The sequence below is a fragment of the Lepus europaeus genome, chromosome 8 (assembly GCF_033115175.1).
Source record: "Lepus europaeus isolate LE1 chromosome 8, mLepTim1.pri, whole genome shotgun sequence".
Taxonomy (NCBI): Eukaryota; Metazoa; Chordata; class Mammalia; order Lagomorpha; family Leporidae; genus Lepus; species Lepus europaeus.
The window spans coordinates 78,216,939-78,237,352 of NC_084834.1; the positions used below are offsets into that span (position 1 = coordinate 78,216,939).

Sequence of the window (20,414 nt, forward strand, 5' to 3'; positions counted from 1 at the left end):
AGTCCAGAAGGATAAACATTTAGCAACATCTTTCAAGGGATTATTATGTTTTCTTGTGTTACAAAATGCTGCATCCAGAAAATAATAAAAGGTAAGCATGGTGATTATCATATGATCACCATCATCAGCATTACACCAGGTATACAATATTCTTCTTCACTTTGCCTTGTTTGAACTCAATCCTGTTTGGAATATGCTGCCCAGTCCTATACACATTTTTTCTTCAAGATGCAGCCAAATTCTTCCCTGAATAACACTGTCTCTAATCATTCACAATGGCTTCATATCACCTTCAGCATTTATCATCTTTATAATTTTTTCTCAACTTTTCCAAAACTTATTTATTTATGTTGGGGGAGGGAGAGTGGGGAAGTGGGGAGGAGAGAGGGAGAGGGAGAGGGAGAAGGAGAGGTAGAGGAAGAGGGAGAGTGTGAGGTCAAGCACAAGGGAGAGGGAGAAGGAGAGAATGAACCTATTCACCCATTGGAAAATTTCCCAGATGTTCACACAGCTGAGAGGCAAAGCCAGGAGCCAGGAACTCAATTCAGGTCTCCCATTTGGGTGGCAGGAACCACACTGCTTGAGTCATCACCACTACCTCCTGGGGTCCACATTAGCTGGAAACTATTCAGGAGGGCTGCATGGTGTTGAACTCAGGTTAATCCCTAAGTTTGGTTGTAACCTGATGGGTAGGGGACTTTTCTTTTAGTTCTTCCTTCTCTTAACACTTCATCTACTTTTCTGTAATCACTCCATTACCTTTGCACCCACTGCCTACTCAACAAACTGCTTCTCTGTGCAGTCAGTTTCTGGGTTCTCAACTTCCTCCCTTATCATACTTTCTTTTCTTTCACATTCCTTAGTGTCTTTTACTGTCACATAGTTGCCAACCACTCACCTGTTTTGTTTTCCTCATATTGCTGTGTGGTTATGTAATTGTTTTTAACGACTTTTGGTTTGTGAATACTATAAATACTCAGTCTGGTTTGCCAAGCAGCAAACTCAAAGAAGTCAAGTTCTTCCAGGTATACCCACAAAAGACAAAGGAAACCAGAAAAGCTCATCATGGACTCTTCAGGCAAAGTAAGTATGCTACCTTTAAAACAGATGCATATTATGGTCATTGGTTATCAAACAAGTGCACACTGAAACAAATTTAAGACATCATTTTCCCCAGATTATCGAAGGTTTTTAATGACAATGCTCAGTATTTCCCCAGCTGTAGAAAAGTATGCCTCATTCATGGGAGGATAAGTTAACTGAAAACTTCTTGGGTGATAATTTAACAATATCATAACTAAAGCCTTAAAAATGTGCCTGTCATTTGACCTGGAAATTTATTCTAACAAAATAATTATATGTATTACAGTATTACATGTATACATAATTATATGTATTACAGTATTATTTTTAAAAGTATAACACTGAAGCAACATGTGTGAAATACTAGGAAACTGATTTTAAAAATTATGGTGCATTATGCAGTAAAACCCTAAGTAGTCATTAAAAATTACTTGCAAAATAACATCATGGGATGTTAGTTGAAAGGACTTAACCTAAAATGTTAACAGTGGTAAATAGATGCTTTCCCCCCCAAGTTTCAAACATTTGTCTGAGGTTTCCAAGTGTTTATGTATTGGTTTTGAAAATGGAAAAATTTTTCATAAAGTTTTTCTTTACATGAGATAAGTAGGTAAAAGTAAAATTATTTAATTATTTTATCCTGAGAATTTAAATTTTCTGTATTGTTATATTTTATTTTTTCTTGTGGAATTTCCCTTTTTCTTATATTATAAGACATGTATGAATGTACTTCAAAAAGTTCATGGAAATGAAATTAAGAGATAAATTTATTTTGTTAAGAAAGTTTTTGAAATTCATGCATAGTTTCTAATAACTGTAAAAATGACCCCACATATCATCTCACCAGGAATCTAAATTTCTTGAACACATGACAGATTTATCCAGCTCAATTTGCCTTATAAACACTTATGCAATTACTGCAAAAGTTCCTGCAAATAGAGAATACGTAGAATTATGAGAACTAGTAGCAACACATATTAAAATCATTGAGGTTTTGTTGCAAGAATAGACAGAAAGATACCTGGAACAATGGAATTAGCCTCCAAAAAGAAACTCTGAAATATAAAATCTTGCCTATTGTAAAGGTTCTAATTTAAGCAGAAAATGAAGAAGTGATTGGTCACCAATTCAGGCTGGGACAATTTGTTTGTACTCTAACTTTGCACAGCGCAACAAAATAATTTTCAGATCAATTTAAGAGTTAAATGTTTAAAACTGAAATTATAAATACCTAGAAAATAAGATAAGGATTATGTGATTGGTTTCTAGATAAAGAAAATTTTCAAAGCATAGAAACAAAATAAATCAAAAAGGATAATATATTTTTACAAATGAAAATTTTGAAACATATATGAATATATGCATAATTTTATTCAAGATTAAATATATATGTATAAGTTCTCACAAAGGTTAAAAGTCAGCATAGGAAAAACATGTGTGATGAATTGACAAACAATAGGTTGCTCCTTTAATGTGTAAAGAACTCATATGTTGGGGCCGGCGCTGTGGCATAGCAGGTAAGGCCACCGCCTGCAGTGCCAGCATCCCATATGGACGACCGTTCGAGACCCAGCTGCTCCACTTCCAATTCAGCTCTCTGCTATGGCCTGGGAAAGCAGTGGGAGTTGGCCCAAGTCCTTGGGCCCCTGCACCGCGTGGGAGATTTGGAAGAAACTCCTGGCTCCTGATTGGTGCAGCTCCGGCCATTGCGGCCATCTATCTGCAGAGTGGGCCAATGGATGGATGGCCTCTCTCTCTCTCTCTCTCTCTCTCTCTCTCTCTCTCTGTCTCTGTCTCTCCCTCTCCTTCTCTCTCTGTGTAACTCTGACTTTCAAATAAATAAATAAATCTTTAAAAAAAGAACTCATATGCATTAATTAAAAAAAAACAAGATGCCAAAAGAAACATAAAAGATATGACCAAACACTTCATAAGAGAAGAAAATATAAATTGCCAACATAAAGAAAGGAAATATTTACCATCACTAGCTAGGACTGAAAGAAACAAATGGGCATTTTAAAAATTCATGCAAAAAGTGGAATTAAATGATGTTTATTTTGATGCCAAAAATGTTGAAATCCAGGCATATGAGGTTCTTCAAGAAGTTCACAGACATGTATATTATGAAGAAATTATGCATGGATTCCAAATGGGGGGAATAAACTTATATTTTAATTGATTTTTCCATGAACTTTTGGAATTACCCTTGTACTAGTGAAAAAGAAAGAGTGAGCTTTTTTGACCTGTCAGATATTTTGTGTTTAATGACTACATTCAATGCCAATAAGGGTGAAATAAAATATGATTCAGACATTCTATTATACTTTAGGGAACATGCCAAGTGATGCAACTTTTTGATAAAAAGATTTGGAAATCAATTCAGCATCAATAGTGTCTTTATCGCTTCTGAAGTAATATATAAGAAAAATAAGCAAGTAAAAATCATGCATGAAAGCATCCAGCTCAATATAATTTATAACAGTCGAGTGGCAATAATTCTATATCCATATCCTTATTACTGATTAAGCAGATCAAGACCTTTCCAACAGAATGTAAGGACGCCACTCAAAATTATGATAACAAAGTAGTTTAAAATCATTAGAAGATTATTTTGAAGAAATAAATGGTAATTACCCAATAAATAGTGGCTGTTACTAGCAAGAAAAGCAGAATGCAAGATAGCTTATATGAGGGGTAGGCAATTAGCCTGCTAGTTCAAACAACTACAGCCCTCATCGGAGTGCCTGGCTTCAGTTCTTGAGTAAGCTTCCTTAATGGGTCAAGTAAGGAGTTCTGTCACTCACATAAGAGACCTTTTGGATTGGGATCCCAGTTTCCACCTTTTGCACAAACTGGGGCCATTGTAGGCATTTGAGTAGTGAACCAGTGGTTGGGATCTCTCTCTCTCTCTTTCTCTCTGCATCTGTCTCGCTCTTTCTCTCCACCTCTAAATAAATAAAGTGAAAAAAATAAAATAAAATGTATTATGACATGATCTCAACTATATAAAATTTACTTTTAAAGACTAGAAGGAAATATGCTGAGATTTCAATGGCTTGTACCTATAATTGCAGGTCACCATTTTTCTTTTTCTTTATAACCTTTGCACTTTTATAAATTATAATAAGTAACACTTATTTGTATAATCAAAAATAAAGTCAAATACCATCACTACATGATGTGATACTATTTCCCTTGTGTTTGCAGACAATCACATGTTGGGCAGCCATTGCCTGGGCAACAAATTCCCCTCTTTCAATTGAAAAAGTTCAAGTTGAGCCACCAAAAGCTGGGGAAGTTCAAATTAAGGCAAATTCAATTCTTCTAGCCTTTATCTTTGAAGGCAAATAAAAGGAAATCCTATTTCATTAAAAATACATAGATATAAGTTTTGCAACTCAGTTCTATACATTTCTTTTGCATTTTTGGTCCATTCATTTTTCTTAGTAAGAAAATTTTAAAATGAAAATAGTTAATGAACTTTTGAAATATTCTTAATTGTAAAATATTAGTAACTCACCTGTAATAATTATTTTTTAATTATTGAACTTCTTACATAGACTACACATTATATAAGACAATATATTTTACAATGTGACCTAGAAGTTTTTTTAAGTGTTAAGTTCTCATATTTGAAGCAACAAGGAATACATTCCTACTTTTTAAAAACCCCATACTTGTGTGTTCAGATGGTGTAATAGTCTCAGAAAATTCACCTGAAAAAGTGTGCTAAGTAATAAATTTCAAATTCAGGAATGAGGATTAAGAGCTCCATGATAGCCTTCAATGTGATTAAAAATAGTTAGCAATTATTGAACCATGCTTAAACCAGGGAGGGAAAAACATTGGCCTATCAAAAGCCTCTTGCCACTCTCAAATCAAGCTCTCAGTCAGTGAATCTCAAATTTCACAAAATTATTAAGCATTCAATATAAGGGATATTATTGATTGGAATATCTTTACCATTAAATTGATCTTTCTTTAAGTTAATTACTTGATTAAATGAGTACAGTAAATATAAAAGGCCATCTGTTCCTATTCACAGCATATCTAATTAAAGTAGGGGAAGATAGAGGGGAATGGTGCCACAGTAACAGAGAAAAAGAATAAAGCAGATTGGAAAGGCGCTAAGAGGAGAAAAGATGGAGGAAAAGGGTGAGGGTAGAAACAGAGAACGGAAGACAGAACAGGCAAATAGGGAACTAGCAGTAAAACTAACAGCTCCATTCTGATGCTATGCTAAGGATTTTATTTCATTAATGAGAGAAGCTTAAGAACAAAATAAAAAGTAGTAAGAATACAGGCAAATGGAGGCATCTAACAACTTAACTATTTTTCAGAAGCTATATCATTCTATTTATCATTCATCTAAACAGTATTTAGTTAGCACTAATTATGTGTTGGGTCACCATCCACCAAAATGTTTACTAGTTGGTCACTATTTTGTGCTGTTATATTGCCAGACACCTTAACTACAAAGGCTATAACTTACATAAAACTTCCTGAATATCTCACCAAAGTGAAATCTACAGCAGCAAAGACCTGGGCAGTATCACCTTGAACCCAATGGTACCAACAATGCCTCCCCCAACTGATACTATGGGCAGCTTCCCACAGATAATTACCTATTTTTATGTAGTACATAGGATAAAACTAATAAGGACATCCCAGCCTGCTGTGTACCTAAAATAACACTTCTAGCCTTTGCTAGCATCTTGAAGCCATTTGAACACTGTGGGAACCAAAACCACAGTATATTTCTCTAAGCATATCTAATACCATAGCTGATTCCAGCACTCCAGCTATGAAGTACTGCCTCCCTCTACAGAAACTACAAAACCTGTCTGTATGCTTTTCTGGAAGTACTCCAGGCAGAGCAGTAATACAGGAGCTAAGGCATATGAAATGTTTTCTTTTTATGATTCAATCTATTTGAGTTGGTACACAGATGAGAATAATTAGGCCATGAATTAAGAAGTTTTCAAACTTCATGATGTCAGTAAAATTTTTGGAATAGTTGTCTTACTTAACTAAAACTCATTTGACATTATTAACTTAAGAATGTTTTCAATACTCAAATTAAAATTTTGAAAATCAGTTTGTCCAGGGCATTGAAGAAATATTTTCTAACACTAAGCCTAAAATTCCATGTTTCTCAAGGGTGGTGCTATTGGTACCTGATCAAAAACTCATTTATTATATAGGACTGTCCTTCATATTTTCTAACTCTTTATGATGTAAAATAAACAGATTGGATTTAAAATGACCAAAATTATTCCAAGATGAACACAAGCCACGTCACTTTGGACAAGTCTTTTTTTTTTTTTTTTTTTTTTGACAGGCAGAGTGGACAGTGAGAGAGAGAGACAGAGAGAAAGGTCTTCCTTTTTGCCGTTGGTTCACCCTCCAATGGCCGCCGCGGTAGCGCACTGCGGCCGGCGCACCGCGCTGATCCGATGGCAGGAGCCAGGTGCTTCTCCTGGTCTCCCATGGGGTGCAGGGCCCAAAGACTTGGGCCATCCTCCACTGCACTCCCTAGCCACAGCAGAGAGCTGGCCTGGAAGAGGGGCAACCGGGACTAGAACCCGCTGTGCTGGCGCCGCAAGGCGGAGGATTAGCCTATTGAGCCGCGGCGCTGGCTGGACAAGTCTTTGAATCTCCCTTTCCTCATCTCTAAGTTGGAGGTGACACAATCTGCCTTTTTCCTTCTGAGTGCTGTTAGAAAGATCAAATGAGGGCCAGCACTGCGGCTCACGTGGCTAATCCTCCGCCTGCGGCATCAGCACACCAGGTTCTAGTCCCGGTTGCTCTTCTTCCAGTCCAGCTCTCTGCTGTGGCCCGGGAGTGCAGTGGAGAATGGCCTGAGTGCTTGGGCCCTGCACCTGCATGGGAGAACAGGAGGAAGCACGTGGCTCCTGGCTTCGGATCAGCACAGCACGCCAGCCACAGCGCACTAACTATAGCGGCCATTTGGGGGGTGAACCAACAGAAAGGAAGACCTTTCTCTCTGTCTCTCTCTCTCTCAGTCTAACTCTGCCTGTCAGAGTTAGAATAAAATAATTTAAAAAATTAAAAAAGAAAAAAAGAAAGATCAAGTGAGAAAAAAAAAGGCTTCTAATATTATTCAGTTTCAGATAATAAAAAAAAAAAGAGAGAGAGAAAAATCCCAAACCAGCTGATCATTGGTCACTTAACCCCTGTGCAGATGATATCTTCAGGGATCTGTGGGTCTGATGGTCATGTCCTGAAAGGAGAACTCCCAGTGAAATTTCCTTTAATCCCAGGCCATGAAGGAGCTGGGGTTGTGGAGAACGTCAGCAGCGGAGTGAGTTCTGTGGAGCCAGGTAGGAAATGGGGCAACTAAAACTTCCCCTTGCCACATAGCTCGACTGACATGGACAAAGAACTCAAAATGTATCAACATGTTGCCCAGAAAAAATAATTGCCTTGCTCTAGATTCTTTTCTAAATAAGGGACAGTGATTCCAGGAATTGCATCATCATCTCTGCTTGCCATCAACCTTGGCAGTCCAGTGTGGGGTAGTGACTGAGCCAGCTCTGCTGTACATATCTACACCCAAATGAGAGATGAGATAGAATCAGTGTGCTTCTAAATAGATGGAAAGCTCTTCAGGGATAACAACTACTTCTTACATACATCTATGTCCCATAGAATGATCAGTGTGGTGCCTGTCCCAGAGTTGGAATGAACAGAATGTTTGACAAATGAAGTAGAGTGTAGAGTTTGAATTCTAGTTGACAGGATGATAGTGACATCACAAAGAATCAGTGAAAAGCAACCAGAGCACAGGGTTCATGCACCACTAGCCACAATGTTCAACAAGTAAAAAGTAGAAAGGCCATTGGTCCGCAGGGGTATAGACAGGGCTAAAAACAATAATCAAATCATGTCAGTTTCATTCTTATACTTTTTTGTATTCTATATTAACTATCACATACCTGAGAAAACAGGATATTTATCCTTCTGGGACTAGCTTATTTCACTAAGCATAATGGTCTTAGGTTGCATACATTTTGTTGCAAAAGATAAGATTTCATTCTTCTTAGAATTATCTCTATGAAATACATAAAATCTATTCTCTTTATATTAATAAAAACTGTATGCTACTCCCAGATATATTAAAAAGGATCTTGACATTCCTATTCTTAGCATGCTTGAAATGATCAGAGTGAATATGAGCCATCACCCAGATTAAGGAAATAGGATAACTTCACAGCTTGGTGCCAGGTACATCATGAAATTTAAGAAGGTGCACAATCAGGATATTCAAGGGGCCACTATCAGTGTATTCATTTAGCCAGCAGTTCTGGAGTGTCATCTATGTCTCCAACACTAGGCATAGTTAGAGGGACAAAAGTAAAATGGCATGGTCCATGTCTCTGAGAATATCATGCAAAGAGGAGAGACAGATTCTCCAACTTTCCTGTAGTTAAAAATTCTAGTGGAAGTTGTGTGGAAAATGAGGACACAGATTTAAAGCGAAAGGAAAACAAGAAAGAAAAATCCCTCTTCAATCTGAGAACTGGTCCCTTTGGAATTTTTTACTGTCAATGATAAGATGTGCCTTTTCAAAAGTTATAAAAGAATTTTACTGCTTTCTAATCTTTGCAAGAGATTGCAAAAAATTGTAAGGGCCATTACAGGGACAGTGTTGTAGAACATGTGGCTAGGTCTTGGTAAGTCTGTGATGACTGTGTTGATTTTCTTCCCAGACTCCATTCAGCCAGTTACCCATTAAGTAGTCCATTAGTTAGCAGGACTAACTAATGACAGCATCCAAACATAATCATCACTCTCTTCCTCATTCTGCAATACACAACCCTCTGAAGTAAGTACTCCACAAAGAACTCTCTGCCCAGGGAGAGCAATTCCTTTTCTTCTCTGGAATTAGTGCATCTGATAATTAATCAGCCTCCCTACACACACAGACACACACACCAAAGAAAACACATCAGCACATCAGCAGCCTGCTGTGTGTCAGCATGCCACTGTGGTGCAGGGGTTTCAACAGAGAGAGCCCTACCACTATCTAGCTGGACCACTTTAGGCAGGTAGCAACTACTGTGGAACTAAATATTTCAAGGGGAAAACAAAAGGAATAAACTAGATGACTTATTTTTAAGGCTTATTTCTGGACATATCATCCTATTTCCAAAGTACAGAAAGGCAAGCTTACACCTATTGATCCATCATGGAATAACCTCAAATTCTCACAAAAAGAATAATGGATTTTTTATGCTGATTTCCTTTCATTTGGGTAAATTCCCAGAGTAGGATGGCTGGGTCATCTGGTAGATCTAATTTCAGATCTCTGAGGAATCTCCATACTGTCTTGCATAATGGTTGTTTACATTTCTACCAACAGTGTAATAGGGTATGTTTTCTTCCACATCCTCACCAGCATTTGGCATTTTTTTTATTTTTATTTTTGGATGATAGCCATTCTAACTGGGGTGAAATAAAACCTCATTGTGGTTTGGATTTGCATTTCCCTGATGGCTAGTGAACCTGAGCCTTTTTTTTTTCATGTGTCTGTTGGCCACTTGTATTTCATCCTTTGAAAAATGCCTGCTCATGTCCTTTGCCCATTTCTTAACTTGATTGTTTATTTTGTTGTTGTTCATTTTGTTGAACTCTTTATAGATCCTGGATATTAATCCCTTATCAGTTGCATAGTTTTCAGAGATCTTCTCCCATTCTGTCAGTTGCCTCTGAACTTAGTTACTTTGCAGTACAGAAGCATCTTAACTTGATATAATCCCATTTGTCTACTTTTGCTTTTATTGCCTGTGCTTCTGGGATATTTTCCAAGAAGTCTTTGCCCATTACAATCTCTTGCAGAGTTTCTTCACTGCTTTCATCTAGTAATTTGATGGTGTCAGGTTATAGATTTAGACCCTTGATCCATTATGAGTTGATTTTTATATAAGGTGTAAGGTAGGGGACATGCATAGGTCCAGTTTTCACAACACCACTTGTTGGAAAGACTGTTCTTACTTCAGGGATTGGCTTTAGCTCATTTGTCAAATATTAGTAGGTTGTAGCTGCATAAATTAATGTCTGGAGTTTCTACTCTGCTCCATTAGTCTACATGTCTGTTTTTGTGCTGATATCAGGCTGGTTTGATTATAACTGTCAGGTAGTATGTCAAGAAATCTGGTACTGCGGTGCCTCTGGCTTTACTTTTGTTGTTTTAGTACTCCCATATATACTGCAGCTCAATTCACAATGGCTAAGATATGGAATCTACCCAGATGTCCATCAACTGATGACAAGATAAAGAAAATGTGGTATATACACTCTATGGTATAATACTTGGCCATAAAAAATAATGAAATCCTGTGTTCTCCAAAAAATGAATGCAACTATAAATGATTATGCTTGCTGAAATAAGCCAGTCCCCAAAGGACAACTATCATAAGTTTTCTCTTATATGTGGCAGTTAATTTAGAATTTTTAAAAATTTATAGGAATGAGACAGTTTGAGATTTGATTGTTGTTTTTAGCCCTTGTTTATAGTCCTTTGGAGCTGTGGTCCTTATGTTTTTTCACTTGTTAAATATTATGGTTAGTGGTAATTAAGCCTTTGAATATAGATTGGAATTAAATTATGGTTTTACAAAAATAAAACTAAAAAAAGAAAGGAAGGAAAAAGGGGATTGAGGGAAGGAAAAGGGAGGAAGAAAGTATGATTTTCTTCTTAGAAATGTACCTATGAAATACATGAAATATATTCTCTTTATATTAATAAAAAATTTTTAAATATATAAAGGCAAAACAATGTGAACCACAACAACAGCAAAATGATAATGGGATTTCTGAAGCCAGGTAAAATGATTTTCCCATTGAATAGCCACAGGGATCACCCTGGCTGCCAGAGTGTGTCCACAGCAAGTTTTCAAGCAATTCAATGAGATTTTTGTAAGCATACTATTATATTTTTATTCCAACAATGGTTTCAAACTATTGATTATGTAATTTTTTCTCTGTATAGGAGATAAAGTCCTCAGACTCATTATTCCACAGTGCAGGGAATGCAGTTCCTGCTTGTACCCCAAAGGAAACTTCTGTGAGAAGCAAGAGTTAGTAGATTTCCCCTCACTCTTTTATTTGTTTATATAGCACAAGCATTGACCTATAGTTAACAGTGTTTGTTTTTCTCTTTACAACTCCATATGTCTGTGCAGGTGCCTGTATTTATGTCATGGAACAGTGTTCTACCCTCTTCTGGATTAATGCTGGATGGGACCAGCTGATTTACCTGCAAAGGAAAAAAGATTTATCACTCTTTCCGCACAAGCACATTCACTGAATATACTGTTGTGCCTGAGACTGCAAAAAATTGATGCTGCTGCTCCAATGGATAAAGTGTGCCTCATAAGCTGTGAGGCACCTACAGGCTATGGGGCTGCTGTGTACACAGCCAAGGTGAGGAAGTACTTGCATGTGAACATGTGCCATAGTGATTTTCCTGGCAAAACATCAAAACCTGGCCAATTCTCCAAATAGTTCAACTGGTGTAAATAATTCCAAAAGTCCCAATGAATATTTTTGTTTATTTGTTTACTTAATTTTATATATGCCCACCTTTGATTCCTAATACAAGTATGTTTTATGAATTTGTAGGTCACTCCAGGTTCCACCTGTGTGGTCTTCGGACTTGGAGGAATTGGTGCAGCCATTGTGATGGCCTGCAAAGCCTCTGGTGCTTCCAGGATCACTGGGGTTGACATCAATGAGCAGAAGTTTCCCCCGGAGAGAGCTTGAGAGGTCACTGACTGTCTCAACCCTCGGAACCTGAAGAAGCCTGTCCAGGAGGTGGTGGTGGAAATGACGGGTGTTGGTGTTGACCTTGCCTTTGAGGCCATTGGACTTGTTGATACCATGGTATGTGGTACTTGGGGCACAGTGAAAGGGTACTGCCTGTCAACATGTGAGTACAAGTTGAATAACCTCCCCTAGAAGTATAAACTCTCCTAGAAATACATTTATGAAGTGTGGACCCCAAATTAAAACTAGAATGTAGGGGTGGTTATTTAACCTAGCAGTTAAGACATCCATGACCTAGATCAGATTACCTGGATTCAATTCCTGGCTCCAGCCACTGATTCCAGCTTCCTGCTCATACAGACCTTAGGAGGCAGTGGTGATGGTTCAAGCAACTGGGTTCCTGAAACCCACATGGGAGACCGGATTGAGTTCCCGGCTTCCAACTTTGATTTGGCTTAGTTCTGGCTTTTGCAGGCATTTGGACAGTGAACCAATGGATAAGCGTTTTCATTCTCTGTGTCTGTGTGTTTGTGTTTGTGTGTCTGCCTATCTGTCTTTCTGTCTTTCAAATAACTTTTATTTTAGGATTTATTTGAAAGGGAGAGAGAGAGAGAGAGAGAGAGAGAGAGAGAGAGAGAGAGAGAGAAAGATCTTCCATCTGCGGGTTAATTCCCCAAATGGCCACAACTACTGGGACTGGACCAGGTTGAAGCCAGGAGCCCGGAACTCCATCTGGGTCTCTCACATGGGCATTAGGTGTCCAAGTATTTAGTCCATCTTCGACTGTTTTCCCAGGAACATTATCAGGGAGCTAGATCAGAGCAGCTAGTACTCAAACTGGCATCTGATACGGGATGCTGGTGTCCCAGCTGACTTAACCCACTGTGTTACAACACCAGCTACTCAAATAAACTAAAAAAAAAAAAAAAAAGTAGATTACCTCTGAAACATTCATTTTAAAATAAAAGAAATATATACTTGGGTATATGTCATTACAGTATACAAAGTTTAAACATGCAACACAATACCAATATTCCCTTTTCTTTATTCTCAGCTCTTTGTATCAATGTGGATTTTTAAATTTTTATTTATTTATTAATTTATTTGAAAGGCAGAGAGAGGCTGGTGCCGTGGCTCAATTGGCTAATCCTCCGCCTGTGGCGCCAGCACCCTGGGTTCTAGTCTCGGTTGGGGCGCCAGGTACTAGTCCCGGTTGCTCCTCTTCCAGTCCAGCTCTCTGCTGTGGCCTGGGAAGGCAGCGGAGGATGGCCCAAGTGCTTGGGCCCTGCACCCGCATGGGAGACCAGGAGGAAGCACCTGGCTCCTGGCTTCGGATCAGCATAGATCTGGCTGTAGCGGCCATTTGGGGAGTGAACCAGCGGAAGGAAGACCTTTCTCTCTGTCTTTCTCACTGTCTAACTCTATCTGTCAAATAAAAAAAATGATAAATCATGTAATCTTCATAATAATCTTTTGAAGTAACTTTCTTCCATTTACAGATGAGGAAACCGAGGTACTAGAAAGGCAAGTAACTTGCCTGAGGTCATACAAATAACAGAGTCTGTGTTTTTTCATCACCAAACTCTACAGCCTCCCTAATAAGATTCCCATCACTTGTCTGGTTGAAGTTGATGTTAGAGTAGTGTCTGCCCGGAAGGTGGGTCACAATCTAGCGTCTTCAAGGTTCCTTTCCTCTCAGCAGCTGTTACTCGTGTCTGGGAACATGCTTATGATCATTATTATCATTATCAGATCTCTGCTTGGGATTCCTGTCACCGGAACTATGGCCTCTGTCTGATTGCCGGGTTGGCTCCATTACAATCACAACTTTCCTCTGATGCATTAACGGTTGTCCCAGGAAGAACACTGAATGGCGTGTGTTTAGGAGGTAGGTAGAGGAATAGAATGGCCCACTGGTTGCTCTCCGTGAGATCCCTTTCAACTCTGCAGAAATACAGAAGTCAAAGCTACTATCTTTGAAAGCACATATATTCTCAAATTAATTTTAATTAATTTAAATATGGATTTTTCATAGTTCAAATAATTTTTCATTCGTTGCAGAAGAGTTTGGGGGTTTTAAAGAGCTGGGGATAATTAAGTTAACTTTGGTTCTGCACTGGTGGATTAAAAGTTTGTTGTAGTATTTTAACAGCAGTATCTGCTGAATAATTATAAGTGTTAACCTGATGTTTCAGCACCAGTTTTTGTCTCCCCAGCAGAGCTCTATTTCTGAGCAATAGTAAATTAACACTCACACCTCCACCATTCATCTGGTGGTGGGTTTCCACGTCCCCACCATATGTGTGAAAACAGAGAAAGGAGGAAATGGTTTTACAATGGTTAGCCTAGGAGGAGGACTGGAGACTACTTGTTTAAGAGTCACTTTCCAACTCAGTAACTTGAACGTTGGCCTAATTTTTCTCCAAAGATATCCTAGGTATTAGAATTTTCTATGCCAACCACATTTAGCTACATTAGTCTACATCTTCTGAGGCACAGAAAAATTAATTTCTACTTCAATGGCAAATTCTCAGAGGAGTGCCTTGCCCATTTCAATGATTTACTTGATTGACTTCTTTTCTTTCTTTTGGCTAGTTTGATACATCTTGAGTCTTATTATTATAGCCTTTTTGTTTTTCAGGTTATAAAACCAGAGACTGTATTCCCCAGTTAGTAACTGACTACCTGCAAAATAAGATTAATATAGACCCATTACTAACCCATCAGCTGTCTTTCGATAAACTCCATGAAGCCTTTGAGTTGTACCATGCTGGAAAAACGTGAGTGTTTTGTTTGCTTATCTGTATACTAATAACTGACAGAGAAAACTACTTCAAACACTTCTAAGTGGTTCTGTGCAAATGAGACGGCTACTTGGACCTTTCATATCACTCACACACTAATCCTACTTCCTGCCAGCACCATGATAAGAAAAGGTTTTTCGCAAAGGACCCTATTCAGAAAAGACTGAAATCAACCTATTTCAAAGGCATGTTCGAGAATTCATCATAACACCAAGGGCCATTCTATCCCACATTAGTCAACATGTATTATTTTCTGAGTTGTAGAAATGTCCAAGATAAATGAGTTGTCATTTGGGGCCAAGAAATCTTGTAAGAAATTCTTAGAGATTTAGACTCCCACCCAGAGTATGAACTCTTTCTGCACCATTTCTGATATCCAGTCTGTCTCTGCTAGCATGTAAAGTACATACTGATTTGTTCATATATTCAATCAGCAAACATTTATCGATGGCACAATGTTTTCCAGGACTGTCACAAGTGATGAAAACATGACAGACAATGAGCACTGAGCAGTAAACAAGTAAACACACCTCTGTGACAGATGCGTTAGATTCCTCTTCTGATTCTAAGCAAGTTTCCCCTTCATGTTCTCTTTCAACTCTACCCATATCATTTGCTCATTTGGTAATTTTTCAAAATCTAGATCTTTAACTTTTTTTTTTTTTTTTTGACAGGCAGAGTGGACAGTGAGAGAGATAGAGAGAAAGGTCTTCCTTTGCCATTGGTTCACCCCCTAATGGCCGCCGTGGCCGGTGAGCTGCGGCCGGCGCACCGCGCTGATCCGAAGGCAGGAGCCAGGGGCTTCTCCTGGTCTCCCATGGGGTGCAGGGCCCAAGCACTTGGGCCATCCTCCACTGCACTCCCTAGCCACAGCAGAGAGCTGGACTGGAAGAGGGGCAACCGGGACAGAATCCGGCGCCCCAACCGGGACTAGAACCCGGTGTGCCGGCGCCACAGGCGGAGGATTAGCCTAGTGAGCCGCGGCGCCAGCTTAGATCTTTAACTTTTACTATTCCTTGTTGGTTTTGACCTAGCACAACAGTCCATTTAAGTCAGGAAGAAAGAATCAAGAAAACCTTATTGGAATTTTAGAAACCAAGTCTCAAGGATGGGAGCGGGGATCCAGCAGTCGACGGACACACTGCAAAAGGGAAAGAATCAGGGGAACCAAAGTTTTCCTTCTCTATCCGGCCATGGGTCAAGTGTCTGGTGCTGGAGGATGCTGTTCTAAGGTTCAGCAGAGGGTTTGAGTGTCTTGTGTCTTGTCATGCAGCCAGCAAGAACGACACTCACAGTGGAATATTCCTTTCATGGCTGACATTGAATCCTAACCCAGACCCTTATCAGTGATATTTCACACAGACAAATTAGAGTGAACATGGAGTCAGGTTGGGAACAGTGAGGCCATAAAGCTTCTCATTACAAAGTGCATAGTTGTTTTGATGAAATCACTGTTTCCTATGTAATTTATCCACTTAATAATTTCACTTTGATGTTTCAGCATTCACTGTGTTCTGCTGTTCTGAGTTCACAGATGATAAAGGTTCCAAGGGCATCCTTGGGGCCTTCCACCCTTTCCTGTTTCACCTCTCTGATTATTCCAGTGCAGAGGAAAGAGAAGCATTGGAGATGGGAAGGCAGTGTGGTTGTATAAAATGAAATGAGTGCCACTTGAATATTATTGTAATAAAATAAAGTTCCGAGAATTTATGTTATATAACTCCTTCCTGGTACCTTTCTCTGAAGAGAGGACAGAACTTCCACTTTGACTATGGCCTTGCCTAAATGAGATCAGAGTTTGTGAACTCAAGAGGCTTCCATAGCCTTGGCAGCTCATGACAAGAGCCTCGGGTGATTACTGATGTCATAAATAAGAGTGTCAACTGTTAAATCAACAACGGGAGTCACTGTGCACTTACTCCCCATGTAGGATCTCTGTCCTTAATGTGTTGAACTATGTGAATTAACGGTAAAACTACTACTCAAACAGTACTTTATACTTTGTGTATCTGTGTCGGTGCAACAGTTGAAATCTTAGTATATACTAAGTTGATCTTTGTATATAAAGATAATTAAAAATGAATCTTGATGAAGAATGGGATGGGAGAGGGAGCGAGAGATGGGATGGTTGCAGGTGGAAGGGAGGTTAGAGGGGGAAAAATGCTATAATCTAAATGTTGTACTTTGGAAATTTATATTTATTAAATTAAAGTTGAAAAAAATAACTCCTTCTTGACTTTAGAAAGAGCAATGGTTGCTTTTAATTGATGACAATGCCCATATGTCTATCAACCCAACTGAATTCTGAAATCAGTTCGTGAAACTTGCCACTAACACACCCCTTGTTCCCATTCCCAAGGTACCTTCATTTCTGGCAGACTTTTCTGTCCCCTCCCATGCCACTCTAGAGCTGACATGACGATTTTGCTGCTTCCAACATGCTGAGGTATCATATGTCTTTGGAAGATTATTTCAGGATACTCTAAGCCATTTTCTATCTTCAGGTCATCACACCATCTATGCCTCCACCCACGAAGTGGTGAGGTGTGGTTCCCAGGTGTTTCCAAACGCAAAGGCCCAGTTGGGAAATCTTACCACCTCTATCCCTGAGAAGGTGTAGGAGTCTCTCAGAACGAATTAACCACATCTCCAACCTCATTGTTCCTTTCAAGCCTTTCTCTTCACTAACTGGTGTTACAAATTCCTCATCTAGGGTTAGAGGATTAGGAGCAGGGGAGTAGAGGAGGAGGAGTAGCTCCTCTTATCCTTTGGGTTTTTTTTTTATTTGTTTTTGTTTTTAAAATCATGTTCCTTCTTTCTGACTTGAGTCACTTCAATTCTCCTTAATCTTTCGGTTCTTGAAAAGCAAAAGTCAAGAGGAAAATTCCTGTGCCACTCTTTCAATGACAACATCTTTTCCTTTAATTTGAACTCAGAAAGACCTCATTGACTTACTGGGGAGAGGTCAAAATATCAAAGAGAACACATGAAGATAAAAAGAAAGGGAAATAGTCAGAATATGATTATGCCAGGCTAGCTCTATCACTTTAATAAGCCCTTGCTGCTCTGAATATCAAGTTCACATTGTAAACTGGGAAAAATAAAAACAATGCTATAGTATGCTGTGAAGACTGGAGACCATGTGTATAAGTATAGAAATTAAAAAATAAGAATTCTAAAACTTTAAAGAACAATATATTTGAAATTTTGAAGAAGGAAAAAAGATAAGACAATTTTTAAACTGGAAAATTGAATTAAAATTAACTCTATAATTAAGACATTTTAAAGAATAGAATGGCAAGGAAGACTATGAGGAACTGAGTTGTAAAAGAATAAAATGATAACTATTTCAAATAAAATATAAAAAATATCAAAGCAACCTAAAATCATGATAATAAATGGTAAAAGAACATATTATACATTTTTAAAAAGTAGAAAAGAGTTGGAAGTCACAATGCCTCTTTATAGAAGTTTGGTGTTAGGGCTGGCATGGTGGCGTAGTGGGTAAAGCCACTACCTGCAGTGCCAGCATTCCATATGGGTGGTGGTTCAAGTCCTGGCTTTTCCACTTCTGATCCAGCTCTCTGCTATGGCCTGGGAAAGCAGTAGAAGATGGCCCAAGTCCTTGGGCCCCTGCACCCATGTGGAACACCCAGAAGAAGCTCTTGGCTCCTGGCTTTGTACCAGGACAACCCTGGGCATTGTGGTCAACTGGGGAGTGAACCAGCAGATGGAAGACCTCTCTCTCTCGGCCTCTCCTTCTCTCTGTGTGTAACTCTGACTTTCAAGTAAATAAATAAATCTTAAAAAAAAAAAAAAAAGTTTGGAGTTGGAAATACCCAGCCACCAAGGTCAGCTTCCTAAGATAGAGGATCTCTATACTTTCAGAGAAGCCTAGAAGACAAGAAACTTGAAATGTGCAACAGGATCTGGGACAGAAAGTAACAGATAGAAGATTTGTCTTGGTCTTCATTGATAGCCTCACACTCCCAGGTATGAAAATAAAGACATCAGGTTGACCTCTACGGTCCACAGATACAATCCAACAAGGATGACTCAATAAATACATCCTTTACTCAGAACAACAGGCAAAATTTGGTGATCGGTAGGGGCATGAGGAGTTAAATTAGATTCTTTACACTTGAAATAAAATTCTAGACTGATTAAAAATTAAAACATAAAAATCATTAAAATATTAAATTAAAGGTAAAAAGTGTTTGATATCATTAGGGTAGATAAGGTTTTTCTTAGCATGACACAAAAGATAGAAATTATGAAGAAAGTTTTATATATTTGACTACTGAAAAACAGAAACTTTGGTCTGGAAAACAAAAAATTACAAAGCAAGAGATCCATGAAAAAGTAGGAGTCAATATTTGTAATCCACATGACACAGTAATATATAAATACCTTAATATACAAATACTGCTTAAAACTGATGTACCTAAAGTTGTACCTATGACATTTGTATTCATTAAATAACAGCTTTCTTAAAAAAATTAAAAAATAAACTGATGTAAACATGGTAAATATTCCAATAAAATTGAATGAAGACCATTAATAAGTAATGTCAAATTTAAAAATACAAAATAAAATAATGAAATATTAACTGTGGGGACCAGTGCCGTGGCTCACTTGGTTAATCCTTTGCCTGCGGCGCCAGCATCCCACATGGGTGCCGGGTTCTAATCCCGGTTGCTCCTCTTCCAGTCCAGCTCTCTGCTGTGGCCCGGGAGGGCAGTGGAGGATGGCCCAAGTGATTGGGCCCCTGTACTCCTGAGACCAGGAGGAAACACCTGGATCCTGGCTTTGGATCGGCGCAGCGCCAGCTGTGGCGGTCATTTGGGGAGTGAACCAATGGAAGGAAGACTTTTCTCACTGTCTCTCTTTTTCACTGTCTAATTCTATCTGTGTTCACACCTCCCTTAGGATATACCCCATGTGAAGAGATAGATAGGTCTGGGCCTCTTAACTTACAAGGCCTAAAGCCCAACAGATTATTATCAAGCCCCTTCTATCAGGTTCTATTTGCCTCTCAATCAGAAAACTTCATTGTAGCTTAGACAGCACCTTTCTTAGCTCCTCTAATAATGACTCTGTCCTTTGTTCTAGACCCTGTCTAGCACACTTGGGCCTCATTCCTTTGTAATCATAACCTCTACTCTACCACCAATGGCTCTACTCCCAACCTGTGTGTACTGATGGTCCTCTCCTCCACTTAATGCTGTATAATTGTTCAGACCTGGTTAAGGCCACTCTTAGGATCATTGGTTACTATCCTCACCCTGTCTTTTATGACTTTGTCTAAATATGATCAGAGTCGGGGAACTTGGAAGGCTTCCATAGCCTTGGCAACTCATGACGACAGCCTAGGGCGGTTACTGGTGCCATAAACTAGAGTGTCAATTTGTTGGGTCAACAACAGGAGCCACTGTGCGCTTGCTCCTGATGTGGGATCTCTGTCCTTAATGTACTGTACATTTTGATTTAATGCTATAACTAGTACTCAAACAGTATGTTTCACTTTGTGTTTCTATGTGGGTGCAAACTGTTGCAATCTTTATACTAAATTGATCTTCTGTATATAAATAGAATTGAAAATGAATCTTAATGTGAATGGAAGGGGAGAGGGAGCGGGAGAGGGGAGGGTTGCGGGTGGGAGGGAAATTATGGGAAGGGGAAGCCATTGTAATCCATAAGCTGTATACTGGAAATTTATATTCATTAAATAAAAGT

At 38.8% G+C, this 20,414-nt stretch overlaps 1 pseudogene; it reads left to right on the plus strand.

Moving 5' to 3' along the window:
- The first annotated feature begins 1,065 nt into the window (after positions 1 to 1,065).
- On the plus strand, positions 1,066 to 16,204 carry LOC133765599 (alcohol dehydrogenase 1-like; annotated as a pseudogene).
- The last annotated feature ends 4,210 nt before the right edge of the window (positions 16,205 to 20,414 follow it).